Here is a 15730-nt window from a genome sequence, read left to right on the forward strand (position 1 = left end):
TGGGTGGGCATCTGCAGCCAGTGCATGGTGGGCCAATTGTGTCATTGTTTCTCTGTGTCATGGTAGTTCTCAATTGAGTGGCTGAGGCTGGCCTGAGGGCCGGCGCGCAACAGCGCTCGCGGAGCATGGCTCCTGGTGCGCCAGGGGCCCTCCTTCCAGGTGCCTACGAGGCAGGGAGTGAGCCAGCTGGAAGACCGGTGCTCCCTGCCCGTGGCTCCCTGTGCGCCTCTTGTTAGTGTCTTTGATTATTTGATCAGTCTTACATTCTTATGTCTAATGGACTGAGCAATTTCATTGAAGAGCAACTTCACTGAAGAATGTAATATAGCAACCATTGTAAATTTCTATCATTTTGTCTTAAGGTCATGTATTGTTTTTGGTTTTTTTGTGTTGTTTTGATTTTGTCTTCATTGTTGTTTTGTCAGTTTTTAAATTTTAAAATAAAAAAAGAAAAGAAGGATAAACCTGGAGGATGTGATGTTTAGTGAAATGAATCAAGCCCAGAATGACAGTACTGTACTGTGTTCTTATTTATCTGTGCAACTGAAAAAAGTTGAGTTCATAGATGCAGGAGGCAAAGTGATGGGGTTACCAGAAGCTGGGGTGGAGATGGATTGGGAAGATGAGTATCAGACGATACAAAAATCAGTATCCTTGCTACGTGACTTGTTCCTCTACTGGATCAATGTTAACTAAGTAGCTATGCTTGTAATCCTATAGGTTGATTGTAGTTTGAGCAGTGCTGTACCCACATTATGACTCTGCTGTATAAATTACCCCTGAAAAAGGGCTTTGGTGGCCACCCCATTTGGGACCCTTCTTGGAAATCCAGGAGCTTTTCTTCTCTCCTTATTTCCAATAAAACTCTCCGAACTTCTTCCTTTGCTCTGTGAGTTCATTCCTCAGTGTTGTGGTGATGTAGAAGAAATGTAACTCCCAACCTGTTAGATGTCAAGAGTATGGAATTCATGGTCGCACAATTTGAGGATGAAGTTTTGAATGGAGGAAGCAGTTAGGAGAGTTTTATTGGAAATAGGGAGAAGAATAGGTCTTGGATTTTCAGGAGGAGTCCCAAACGGGGTGGCCACTGAAGCCCTTTGTCAGGGGTAATTTCTACAGCAAAGTCACAACGTGGGTGCAACATGGGGCAAACTACAATCAACCTATAGGATTACAAGTATAGGTGCTTAGCTAATGTTGGTCCAATAGGGAAACAAGTCACGGGGTACATGGAAAGAACAAAGGAGTTTCAGGGAGGGGGTGGTTCCAGAGGCTCTGCTCCCCTACCCACCTGGGTGACTGACTCTTATCTTGACTTAACTGTCTAGGTGGTACTAATTATAATTCAACCTCAAGATATTGTTTATCCCTTAGGGAGGCAGGTAGGCCTGGCCATTGCATCTTTGTTTTGGGCCTGGCCTTCTTCAGATGCACCTTCAGCCACATTTCTGATGTCTTTAATTTTTCTACTGACTTCCGTGAGAGCCCAGTCCCTCTCTGACTATATATTCATTTCTATCTAACTTGGCTGTCTATAGTAATGGGGCCGTACACTTGGCACATTTGATTGATATAACTGGTTGATGTATTTCTTCTCTATCAGGAGCAATAGCTAACCCTTATTTTTTCCAATTTCCTTTTTTTATTAGTATGTGTTTGCAGCACATAACAACCACACTCCTCCTGTGGAGCTGGTACATGTGCACAGCACATCTCAATCCCTTCTGCACCCCGCTTTCCACCTCTCGCTCCCCTCTCCCTCCATCTCTTGAGCTCTTACCCCCAGACTTCATGATGTGCACTTTTGAGATATCTTATTTAGAGCCACAGCAACCCACTTCATAAATGAGGAAATGGAGACATAGAGAGTTAAGAACTCACTTGGGATCGCAGAGTTCACAAGATTTAAAGATGGGATTCAAACCTACACTTGATAACAAAGTTCAGTTACTTCCTGACGATGCTCTAGAATGACTTGCTTTATTCACACACTTATAGATTTCTAGGTAAATGAAATGAACTTGATCCTAGTTAAAAAATAAACTTGATTCTAAGGTACTGCATGAATCTTTTTTGGAGGAGCATAGCAGATTTTTTCTTCTGGGAAATTTCTTGGGATTTGCTAAAACTTTTTTTGAGGTGAAGGACAAATTTCTGGTTCATGTCAAGGTAGGATACAAGAAATAAAAGTAGATAGAAAGGAGATAAGAAAAGCTAAAATTTTAAAATTGTACTTTTAAGAAAAGGCTCCAGGGGCTGGGGATTTAGCTCAGTGGCACAGTGCCTGCCTGGCAAGCGCAAGGTTGTGAGTTCAGTTCCCGGTACCGGAAAAAAAACAAAAAAAAAAACAAAAGAAAAAAAAGAAAAGGCTCCAGTTTCAGGACACAAAAGTTACTCAAGGCCTGTTTAAATTTTGATTTTTCTCTTCTCCCAAGACACAATAAACCTAGATAATTCCCTTTCACCTACAAATTGGCCTTCTCACCTGGGACGATAGACCACCTTTCACCTGGGAATTTTGCTTCCTCTCACAGACCATATCTCAACTTCGAAGACATATAAAAATGTACATTCTAATGCAGCTCACCAGATGGGTAACCTGGTAGACAGTAGGAATACAGATCCATGATCAATCATCTGGAAGATACCCCTACAGTCCCGTAAATATACCCAGCTCTGGATCATACGGCGTCTCTCTCTCTCTCTCTCTAAGACCCGCACTCAATTTCTTTGAGTTTGTGCTTTTAAATTTTTGCCGAATAAATCCCTTTGTAGCTCTTACTGGTGTATCTTGAATTTTTTTTTTCTGCAACGGGAGTCAGCAAACCTGCAACTTAATTCTTAGAGTAGGGTGAGTTGAAGAGCCTCTGAGCACCCTGGTGACAATGGGATCCGCTTTGTTTTTTTTGTTTGTTTGTTTGTTTTGTTTTTTGTTTTTTTTCCAGTATGTGGAATTGCACTCATGACCTTGCGCTTGCCAGGCAGGTGCTGTGCTGCTGAGCTAAATCCCCAGACCCAGCTTTGTTTTTATGATACCTATATTTTGGGCATAGAGTAGGATCCGAGCAAAGTCTGTTAAGATTAGGGATGCTGATGTGATTAACATGTCATAATTTAATAGTGGCAGCAGCAAAGAACAATTAGCAAGTTAAGGAATCCGATTTCACTTGTATGTCTTCTGGGGAGGCCTGTCAGGTTAAGTAACACTCTGGGCCTCTGTTCCCCATGCTGTGTGAGCTGAGCCCGGTTCTCCGCAATGAGGACCAACTTCCGAAGTCCCCTGTTTACTCATCCATCACTCCTCTGACTCCTTAGAGAGCCTTGATCTTAATGAAGATAAAAATCTATTACTCTAAACATTCTTGATAATAAAGATCCACCCAGGATCTTAATTAGTGAACTAGAAAATTATTTTTCCATACTCTGGCTGAGGCATGACTTGGTATTGATTGCTTTGAGGATATTCAATGATATTTTTGTTTCAGAAATATAAGAAATGCAGATTCTTGTCATCTCTCTGGAGAAATAGTTGATTCCAGCTTGTGGGCAGTAGAAGTACAAAGTGAACTGGGACATTATGCTCAGCACAAAAGTCAGGGACACACTCAAAAACCTGTGAGGGTGTGTTAGAAGAATACTCAGGCCAACGTGAGGGTGCTCCTATTGGCCAAATTGGGGTGTTAACTCACATTCTTGCTAATTTCTAAGGGGAGAAGCTACTTTTAAATTGGAAACATCTCTTTGGTCCCCACTTCACTGAGTGATCACCATCCTTATTAAGAACAGGACGATCTGACACATCTCTGATGATGTGACAAAGTACAAAGCACACACATCACACTGTTGGGCAGGTGTCAGACCTCAGTAGGCTTCATGGACTGAAGGGGTGACTCCAGCATAGCATGCTTTGCCAGTTAGAGAAAGACTCCAATTAGATCTCAGACCTACAGTGATCCCACAAGCACAATGGTAGCTTAAGTTTATACGCTGTGCACACTTCTTTCAAAGTCTGGCTACCTGGCATTCCAACTCCAGAACGAGGCAGACAGAATTCCTGACTGCCACAGCCCTCAGACCAAGGGTATCAGGAAAGGAAATGTACTAGAAAGACCCTCCTGCCTTGGCCAGGGAGCTAGTTTAAATTAATAACTATCTTTTTAAGTTTCTAGCATGATTAAAGCTTCCAAGGAAACACCATCTAAAAAGGACAGAAAGGTATTTTGCAATTCCTAAATAACTTCTAGGTAAAATAACAATCAGTATCATAATTACACCAGTTTCCTAGACCTGAAGAGTAACTCCTGGGTGCATAAAAATGTGTTCAAACTTGTGTTCAGTGCAGAGGCCATCACGGCACCATCCACCTTCTCCATTAAAGAGTAATTCTTTCTGTTATCTATGTACTTTATGAAAAATTCTACCTACACTTCTACGCAGCCTTCATCACCTGACTGAATTCTCTTTCACCCAGGGTACAAAGAAGTGAGGCCAAGGAAGTGAGGGGCCAGTTCCTTCCCTATATTAGCCCCTGGCTTCCAATAGCAGTGCCTGAGTCGTCTTTGTTAAAGGTCTTTAACTTGCATTTAACCAAGATTCTAATAAAGATTTATCTTCTAGTTCATAAAAAAAGGAAAGGGCAGCATGTATATTTAATAATAGCACTGTGAATTGTTCACAAGAAGTGAAAATGCAGACCATTTCACAAGGCAGTAGGCCTGTTTTTTCCAAAATGCATCTGTCATAAAAGAGATTTAAAAAGATTAGATGTAAAAGAATAGCAATGCATGAACGTTGATTAGATCTACATTTTAACAAAATGTTTCACTTCAATAAAAACCAAAAGATAGTTTTGAGCTTCCTTTGAGTGCTCTTAGGGAACTGTAGTTAATTTCCTTCACCATAAATTGGTGCTGTTTCTATGTGAATGTTCTTTCTTTCGAGAGACAGAGGCTGCAGCATTCGGGTGGGACAAGTAAGGCATCATCAGGTCTCTGAATTCTGTGTAACAGAAAAAGCAAAGATGGGACATTATCAGTAATTGTTGAATCAAGGTTTCCTAATAAAAGTATTTTTATTTTTATTTATTTATTTATTTTTGTCTTTTTGAGACAGGGTCTCGCTATGCAGTTCAGGCTGGCCTTGAGCTCACTTTGTAGCCCAGGCTGGTCTCAAACTTGCAATGATCCTCCTGCCTCAGCTTCCCGAGTGCTGGGATTACAGGCATGTGCCAGCACGCCTGGTCTAGAAAAAGTATTTTTAAACGTTTTGTTTTTAGTGTGTTAGGCAAGTTCAACGTTTGCAGAGATTTTAAGTAGAAGATCAGTATAAAAGCAGTGTAACGTAGGTTAGCACCTTGGATTGGGCTTGAGTCCTGGATCCCCTATCTTCTTCCTTTATTCTAAGGCTCAGTTATGCCATCTATCAAATGGGAATGGCAGAGAGAGGCTGAGAGAATTTACTAAGATAAAATATGTAAATGTATTTAATGCCTGGCATTAAATGCTTGGTAAATGCCTGGCACATAGTACCCACTAAATAATTACTATTTGTTAGTATTATTTTTATATGTTTTGTCTACATGGACTCTATTATCCATCAGGGAGTTGTCATACAAATCTTGGTCTTCTCTTTGCATTTTTTTTTAAAACCATGATTCACTTCACAACGGACCTTTGTTACAGCTGAGTTACTGTCTCATATCTGTACAGTGATCTCAGAGGCTGATGTCATACTAGGGAAGATTTGAAATCAAAAGTTGGGAGACAGAAATCTGTGGACAAGAGTGAGAAGCAGAAATCCTCCCTCTGTGAATCAGTGCCCTGAGCGATCTCACACTCCAGTGAAGCAGTCAGGTGAGGGCTGGGCGAGGAGCTCCAATGCTCAGGTCATGGCTGGCTTTGACAATGGACTCCAACCAAGAAATGCTACTGCCTCTGGAACAGTCTCCTGCTGGAGAGCTGGCTGTGGACTGCGGATCACAGGGCATTCTCGCTGGGCCCTCTGCCTCCCACAGGGACTCGCCCTCCCTCAAGCTGGGATGACTTGAATTTGGGCTGGTTCTGATTTGCTTGCCTTTGGAATTCCCTGTGTGCGCTTCTTTGAGGTCTGCGAGGAGGCACAGCTTTCCCTCCCTTTTCCTCTTTCTGAATCATTTGAAGCTCTCATGCTAATCCTGTCCCAGTTCATGGTCATTCATAGTGTATTTGAAAGTGCTGTTACTTTATCATAAAACTTTAATCTTCCTAAAGTGATTTGAAAAACTGGTGTATAGGAGAAGAGAAATAAAGTCTCTTTTTCAAGGATAATTTCATGTTTCACTATCTAAAGAAGCTGATTTTTAAAAAATCATGGTTTAGTATTGAATGGAGCTTCAATTTTCTAACAGGAGATAATGGCAAAGTTAGGCTTTATGTTTCAAATTTTCACTTAATGCAAAACTGTCCCGGGACAGAGGAAACGTCTGCCTCGAGGGAGAGTCATGCGACTCCTTGCTTCCAGGCTTTCACCAGTGCACTGGGGACGAAGCCTGGACGAGAAGTAGATCCTGTGAGCGCGGGCAAATTACTGCGCCTCAGCCTGTCCGCACATCAAAGGGTGCAGTGAGCACCACTGAGCTGCTACAATGCCTGCTGATTCCTTTCCTTCGTCGTAAATTCCTCCGCTCTGTACTGTGGCTTGCCCAGTGGAAAGGCTTGGTTCTATTTACGGTACTGGGTGTGCTGTCAGCTTCGGTGTTAGTATTTCAACGCGTATCATTTGTGTCAGGAAGGGGTCATCATTTGTGTCAGGAAGGGGTCATCGTTTGGGTCTTGTCAAATCTCCCGCAGATTCCAGGATCCAGCTGTAATACACAGAATGTACGGATGCGCTAAGATTGCACTTCTTAAGAAACCAACAAAAACCAACCAAAAAAAAATTTCTGAGAACATCTTGCTTCTACTTGTATTATATGTGGCAGACACACATCTTTAGGGAATGCCTAAAGGGAGGGACGATTTCTTTTTCTTTCTCTATTCTTTCCTCTATTCTGTGTTTGAAGCTTGCATTTACAGGAAGAATCCCCTTAGGAAGATTTAGGCAGGTGGTTTATTTCCGTAAAGTTGTCCTGAAATTGAGACTTTCAGTTCACACGTGTAAGTAGCAGTCAATAGCCATATAAAGTTGCAGTTATTCCTGATCGTACTTTTAAAAAGATGGACTTGGGAGCTGGAGAACTAGGAAGAAGGTGCAGAGTAGGAGCGAGGACTTTGGCTTTGCAACCTTGGAGGACAGCCAGGAAGCTGAGCCAAGGGACACATTTGCCAGAGGGTGGCAGAAGGACCGGCCTGGTAAGGGAGACCGCTGGACCTGGGGTCGGGTCCTATGACCTGGTGCGCTTCCAGCCTGGCAATATCACAGTAACAATCATTATGGTCATAATATGTGTAACATCTTATTTCCTTGAGAAATTATTTCAAACCCAAGTTCCAGAGCCAGCATGTAACCTGCCTTGTTCTTCCACCAAGAATTTATGAGGCCATCCGGTGAAAACTTTCCAGTTCCGCCCATCTATTCAAGTCAGACGCCATGCCTTCCACCCTTTCCTTTGGACTCAGCAGCCGTGTGCCTGCCCCATGCCCTCCAACCTGCTCCAGAACTTGCATCATTCATTCCTCTCCTCTGGATCTTCACTCTCTACTCTCTGTGAACTCTTTTCCATTCTACCTATAAAAATGTTCAGCTGTCCTTTGTCCGAACGAAACACCATTTCCCAATTTTTGCCCATTGCTAACTACTGCTATTTCTTTTTTGCATTGCAGAACCGGCCTTGACGGTATGGTCTACATTCGTAGTCTTCTCTTCACTTTCCACAGAAATCTAGCTTTGTCTGTTCCACGCAAATCATTTCCTAAGTGATCCATTCAGTGGGTATTTTCTTTATTTTTCTTTGTGCAACATCTGGTTCTATGGACTATTCTGTCCTTTAAGATGATTCCCCTTTGTATTCATAACACCACACAATTTTTTCTACTTCTCTACCTACTTTTTCTAGGATATTCTTAGACTCTGTTATTATTTTAAGAAATACTCATTTCTTTTCAGGCCCAGAGCTTGTATATAGAAGTGGCTTCCTGACCCAGAAAAAGGAGAATGGTAGTGGGTTGGTGGGTGGATTGGAGCTGCATTTGCGTGCACGTTAGCTTGAGAAAACATTAATTGCTCTATGAAAAGGCTTAGGTGAGAGTAAGGTAGACCAAAGAATCCTATCCTTAACACTGGACACCTAAACTATTTCCAGTTTGCCAACTAAAAACTGATAACAACTAAAGATCTAGAAAACCAAATATGTACCCAGGGCTGAGAGAATGAATATGAACCCTGCTAATAATCAGTCTGTATTTATAGCTACATATGTAGAACCTGCTGCAAAACCAACAGGAAGTATTATTTCTCCCAGTGTCACCTCCCCTTTGTTTTGAGTGATTACTGCTTAACCTCCCAGTGACTCCAAGCTTTCCGTATTTCTCTGCCTTCTGAGTAGACACCCCTGAGGTGTCCACTTCTAAATGGGTCTCCACTTCTCCTAGTCCCTCTGCACAATCCGTTAACAATAAGTCCCAACCTTACAAAAAGTCCCTTTCTGTTCCCTTTGATCAGGATGCCCCAAGATTCCTCATGGTACGTGTTTTTCCCCATTCCAGTAAGTTGAATAAACCTAGCACCGTTGGTCTGTGCTTGTGTTCCTGTCAGCCTTTGTCAGGCTGGCCCTATTGCTATAGTCCTCAGTCCCAAGTCCTTACTCACAGTCCAGCTATCTCCAGCACATCTCCGTTTATGTTTACCAGTGACTTGCATGAAACATATCCACAACGGAACTCATTTTCTTCTAATCCGTTTGCTTCTTTCTATTCTATTGGCTAATGGGCCTATTATCTATCTCGTTTTTAAAAAGTCAAATATTTAGTAATTCTTCTAGAATCCTTTTTTTTCATCTTATTTATCATCAAGTCCTGTGAATTATGTCACTTAAGTATGCTCGAAATATCTTTCATTTCATCTTTATCTTTTTTGAGATTAGTCTCCTGTCATCATGGGGTTAGATCTTCTTTTCATGTCTAAAATCTCTCTACCCCACCTCAGAATTTTCTTCTTTAAGAACTAGGGTTCTAGGGCTGGGGATTTAGCTCAGGGGCACAGTGCCTGCCTGGCAATCACAAGGTTGTGAGTTTGATTCCCAGTACCAGAAAAAAGCCCCCCCCCCCCCAAAAAGAACTAAGTTTCTAGCTGGGGATATAGCCCAGAGGCACAGTGTTTACCTGGCAAGTGGAAGGTCTTGAGTTCAATTCCAGTATTGAAGAAAGAACTAGGGTTCTACTATTTGATGTTAGTAACTTTGGTTAAATGCATAGAATAGTCCTTAAACTCTCTAGTTATGTATATTAAAATGATCCCAACTTTTGTTGAAGGCTGGTGTCTTACTGATGCCAGTTACACAAGGAAGAAATGTAACTTTCAGATTAGAAGCACACACACCCAAAGGTGAAATACCTTAGTTGAAACATGGCTCATCTATTGCTGCCCTTGGAAGTGTTGTGGGGGTGATAGGTTTTAATTCCTTTGCTAAAGCCAGCACTGGTGCAGAAGCTAAGTCTGACATTTCTTCGATGTGGTCATGTGGAGACTGGCACCCACAAGACTCAGGAGCAAACCTCCTATGGAACTGTCTGAAACTTGCAGGTGGTACTCCTGGCTGACAGTGACATGAATCTCTCTTCACGTGAAATTTCCTTCTGTGCTACCTTAAAATAAAGTGAGTGGTCATCAAAGGTTTGCTGAATGTATAAGGAAAAAAGTTTGTGTCTATTTCTGAGTCAGGCTTTTAAGGGGATCAAGGGGGAAAGGCAGAGGGACACCTGTTTAGCTGTGGGGGATTTTACTCTAGATTAGGGCTTTGTTAAATAGAGATGTGGAATTCTGTGATTCAACTCTTTCAATGAACCCCTTAATTTTTCATTTAGGTGAGTCTGTAAGGATGCTCATGCCCATTGCCAGACCATTTTTAAACTACTTATTCTATTCTTCCACCCTGCCTTACAAACACACACACACACACTTAGGTTTCATAGCAGCATGTTTTTTTTTTTTTTCTGTACCAATTTTTCCTCCGTTTTACAGCTGCTACTTTTATTTTCCCTCACAAACTGCCTTGAATGCTTTGGGAAACATGACCATAGATAGTTTGAGAAGTATACCTGGTAATTTCTTTTCTTTTTTACTTTTTTCTTTTTGGTCCTAGGAATTGAACTCATGACCTTGTACTTGCCAGGCAGGCACTGTGCGGCTGAGCTACATCTCTGACCATCTGATAATCTCTATTCTCAGAGGGGGACTGACTTTTTTACTTTTGGGTAGAACAGCCAGGGCAACATCTTTGGCTGGTTTAGGCTGGGTCATGCGCCCAGCCCTGGATCAAGTGACTCTGCCAAGGGGCTGGCAGAATAAATGAATGCTGGCGGCTCCCACTTGATCTGTGTGGTAGAGCAGGGAAGAGCATTTCCCAGCTGCTGCAGGAGGTTACTGCTCCCAGTAGGGCAGGACTGTAGGTGGTAGTGATTTGGGCTCTCTCTTCTCTTCCGTCTTTCTGAAATAAGATGGAGTTTTATTTAACTTATGCCCTCAAAATCTAGCACAGGGCCTGACATAATGTGAGTGGCCACTGTACACTTGTGGAATGGGATGATGTATATATTGGCTGCTTCTTACAATAAAATTTTTCATTCAGAAAAAGAGGGCTGGGGCTTTAGCTGAGTGACAGAATGCTTGTCTAGCAAGCTGGAGGCCCTGAATTAGATCCTTAGCACCAAAAAATTAAAAAGCTAACAATAAAAAATAAAACAAGGAAAGACAAAACCAACCAACCAAACAAAACCAAGACAATGCATTCAGAAAAAGGGGAGTGCGCTTCACAGGACAATCTGAGAGGGTACAGAAGGACAGGAAAGAGTTCTAATTACTGTTCCGAGGCAAGAGTGGTTACTACTAATCTGACTGGAGCAGTGAGAAGATAGAGGTCAGGTGGGGTAATTTCCTCTGAAGTTCTTTTCAGGGCCATTATGTGTACTGAACGTGCAGTGCGAGGCTCTTCACAGACTTGATTATGTCTCTAGCTCCAGTTTTCCATATATCAGGTCATCTGGTAGTTGACTTTTTTGTATTCTATGAATCTACTTCTTTCCATGCCTGCTTTCAGGGCACACTTGTAATTGCTCTCCTAGGTTTCTACCCAGCCATTGTTTAATAAGTGCTGTATCACAGAAAGACACCATCTGTGTTTCAGTGGTATGCTTTTTACACTTTGATTTTACAAACATCCCGTGCAGTTAATACTAAGTTTTTAGAGCAAACCCTACAGGTGTGCTCTCTCTTGCAAGATGTGAAAGGTTAATTTCAAGTTAGCTGAGCTCTTTCAGGTTCTCATTAATGAGGTCAGTTCCTTCTTAAGCTGCTGAACTTTTCATGTTTCTGGGCTTCTGTGGGTTCATGCTGAGTTAAAAGAAATTTCATGCCACCATTTATTCAACTATTTTACTTTTCCATTTTTATTTAATGTAGCAGAAAAAGCACAGAATTTTTCAATCATGAAAGCCTAAAACATCAAAGGATATTTGATATTCATGGCTTGAATTTCATGATTCCAAGGGAAACGCTTCTGCAATAAAAATGATCTGGAATGGGGTCCAAGACATTTAGCAGTGGAACTGCTTCTGTAAACATTCAGACAGCTGCTCCATTATGTTTGTGAATTTATACTCAACGTTTTAATTTAGTATTTAAGAATGGTTTGGAGCTATTATCATCTATAAGTATTTATTTTGATTGAAAAGAAAGCAGGAGACTTTCTGATCAGAATGACCAAATATATAATGATATCAATTCCCTCCAGGAAATAGTTCTCAGAGGCTATCACTTGAGACGAAGAAAAGCAAAAGCCATGAGTGAAGGTATTTTCCATCATAAATGTTTTTATAGTGAGGGATAAATAGAGAAAAACTAGGCTTCTACTCTGTGCTGAATTGGCTGTTGTGAAATTAGAGTCAGCTCCATCCCTATGTATGGTCTCTTTAGCAGTTAAGAAAAGTAGGATTCTCCAGAATCCTTCTTCCTTTCCTACCCTGAGGCTGGGTTAGGAGCCTGGAGAGAGAAGAGGAGTAGACACGTTTCTTTCACGAGGCTCAGAAAGCAGATGAAGATGTGGAATATGAAGTAACTGCTTAGTAAGCTTCTTGTAAGGTATTCAAGCCTGTGTTATAGGCTGAAGTTTTTAGCAAGAAATTCCTTGAAGGGCTGGGGATTTAGCTCAGTGGCACAGCGCCTGCCTGACAAGCACAAGGTCATGAGTTCGATTCCCGGTACCGGGGGAAAAAAAACAAAAAACAAAAAACAAAACAAAACAAAAAGAAATTCCTTGGCTTTCATTCCCCTGGCTGTCCCAGATACCTGTAATTCCCTGTATTAAACCCATACTTGTAATGCATAGATAGAGTGACTTCTGCTTTCCAGACTTTATCTTGAGTTCATGCTGATTAAGTCAATCTTGGTGAACATCAGACCTTCTCACTACCCAGATACTTGTCTACATGGGTATGACAGTGCTCTAGGACAGTGGCAGTTGACCTGTGGCATGTGTGCCACTGTGGGCTGTTTGTGTCATTGAAAGCTGTAGAAGGTTCACCATCACTGCCTAGGATGACAGCAGAACTTAGAAGAGGCTCAAGAACTAGCATCTAAGGTGGCTCATGAAAGTTGGAGAATAAACATGAAACTGGTGGATGGCAACTTGAGGAGGACCAAGGATGGTGTGGGTTTGTACAGAAAATATTTTTATGCTTTTGTGCCATCCAAGACTGTGATTTCTGTAACACTTGCCTCTCTTAGAAGGAAATTTTAAGGATAGAATTTTCTATTTTTTAAAATGCAGAAAGCCTGTGTTGGCATGGTAGAGAGAAAGAATAGAGAGAGAGAGAGAGAGAGAGAGAGAGAGAGAGAGAGAGAGAGAGAGAGAGAGATTCTTGGAGGTCAGAGGTCAGAGGCATTCTTTTCTCTGGGTCCCAAGCAGGGCAGATGTCGGTTTCACTTATGCTGAAGGCTGCTTTAAGTTGGGCCTCTGGGGCTGTCTCCTGTAAGGCTGTCTTCCAGGCAAGCAGGCAGACAAGCACAGCCTAGGGTCTTGGGATGGGAAAGGAGAGTTAGGGATGACAGCAGAGGGACGGAGTTGTAGGAATTTCTTCCTGATTGTATTTATTTCTAGAACTCTTCCACCCAAGAGAATGCTATGCATGCATTTCTTTTCCACAGTGAAGCAGATCCAGAGTGAAGCTGGGGACTTTAAGCCTTTAGGCAAGGCTGGGTTAGGAAGAATTCCTGCTGTGATGTGTCTGCTGATGAACTGGGGAGGACCTTGACTTTCTTAGTGACTCCTCTAGTGTGACACTGCTGGCCTGTGCTTTAGCAAAGGCAAATGCCCCTGGGCATTCTATTTGTTTCCCCTTTTGCTTAGGTAAGTAATGTCCTTAATGATCATGATAGGATCCATAAATCTAACTTTAAAAAGATTAGATGCTGGTTATTATGGTTTCATTGCTCTTGGTATTTTGATGAAGAAGGAATTCTTAGCAGAGATTGGGAAGCAATAATGCTCTTCGGGCTAAAGTCATTCATTTTCTAAATGCTTTTGTAAAGGAAAAACAAAAAGATTTGCTAGATAAAACTCGTACTCTTTGGTAGTTTTCACTTTTGCTCCTTTCCTATCTTAACCTGAGTTCTTAGGAATGAAGTGTACTGCTTGTGAGATTATAATTTGTTTTCCAAAATTTAAAGCTTTAAACATTTCCCCCTTTGGAGAAGGAAATGCAGTTGGCTCCATCAACATTTATCCTATCTTGGTATCTGCTTTTGTGGACAGGAGTCAAAGAAGGCTTCACTGGAAGTCACCGTTTGTGAGCCTACACATACATGTTTGGAGCCTCCCACTGGGTAAATTCAGTCTTAGCATCTTCAGTGTCTTGATGAAAACATACTCATAGTGTGATGAAAACATACCCATTGCTAAAGAAAAGGATTAAAACTCTTAACAGTTGAACTGTTTCAAATCCTTAACAAAGGAGCTTTATTTAAGGACATCCTGCTCTTGATAGGTGGTCATAAATGAAAAACCTTTTGATCTAAGGCCCATTCCTTCCTTCCAAAGAGTCCATTTCTTCTAAAAGATATGCATAGGCCTCCTTATCATATCCGAATCTAAAGCTAGAGGTAGAGAGTGAGAAGAGAGTGAGAGTGGCCAAAGTATAGTGGCCTTGTTGGAATTGCAATTGTTAATATATAATTTTAAATCCAATACAGGTGCTCCCAGGAGATCTGCAGGAAAAGGACATTCTTTAGATAATCATGCTTGCTGCTTAGACCCTTTTTTCATATTCTCAAAGCTTCATAAAAATCCTAACTTCTCACCCTAACTGCATCTACCTTTCCCCTTGACACCTATCCTAATCTAAATAAACTTGTCTTTTTCTACACTCCTTGTTTCTTGGTAAACTCTTTTCCTGGCCCACCCCACTGGCCTTGCCTCCTCTTTCCCTCCTTGGCCTTCTCCAGGGAAATATCATTTCCTTCCTGTCACTATATTAATTCCTTCTATGACCCATTAAACTTTGCCCATAATGCATTAAGTGAATATTTACTAAGTCTAGCCATATGCCACTAATGTGATAGCTACTGCACACACGAGGGTGAAAAATAGACACAGGAGCTCTCTTGTCCGAATCTCTCAGAATCTTGTGAAGAGACTAAGAATTTTTTCTCTCAGCTCATATTTTGGTGAAGGAGACTGACCAAACAAAACAATGACTATAAAAGATGTATGTTCCGTAGTTGAGGAAGTGCAGCAGGTCCCTTTCAGCACATAATGGAGACAAATAACCAAGTGTAGGGAGTAACAAAAGGAAGTGATGCTTAAGTTGAATTCCAAGAGCGAGGAGTGGTTGTGAGCATAAGGAAGTGGAGGTGTGCGTCAGGCACATACAGCACTCAGAGGGAAAAGTAAGACTGGCAGTAGACCTACAAGTGACTATGTATATTTTAGACGCCCTGTATGTAATTTATACCACAGCATATTCTAACGCTGTCAGAATGTACATGAGAATGTAGGGGCTGAGGCTACAGGCAGGTAAAAGAATAAAATAGGACCTCTTTGACCTTTGGTAGATAAATTAACAGGAAATCTTACTAAAGGCAGCTTTTGCCTCTGCAGTTAGACTCCAGCAATTAGAAAGACAAAGGTAAAGGGAGAGAGAGAGAAATCAGACCTGGGAAGGCAGCAGATGACACAATTAACATAAGAATTTAGTGAGAAGAATGGGCAGGCAAAACAGGGGTGGAGCAAGAACGTGAAAGGCCAGGGTAGCCGGCTCCCCACCCACCCGATAAAATGCAAAGGAGATTGGGAACTGCCACCCAAGGACTCTCATTTGATATGTAAAACAGACATATCCCTTTGACTTGATCATTCACTCTAAATTACCTTTCTATAAGCCCCGCCCCCACCCATCACAAAGGGACAGGAAGAAATCAAGAGGCCAGAAATAATGTAGATAGAGGTGCTCAGGTTAGGATAAAGACAGCAGAGACCCAACCTGATAGTGACAGCTTCCCGGTGCCCACATGCAGAGTGGGAGAAATCACTAGCCCTAAATAA

This window comes from Chinchilla lanigera, unplaced genomic scaffold, assembly GCF_000276665.1.
Source record: "Chinchilla lanigera isolate Chin_1 unplaced genomic scaffold, ChiLan1.0 scaffold00024, whole genome shotgun sequence".
Lineage (NCBI taxonomy): Eukaryota > Metazoa > Chordata > Mammalia > Rodentia > Chinchillidae > Chinchilla > Chinchilla lanigera.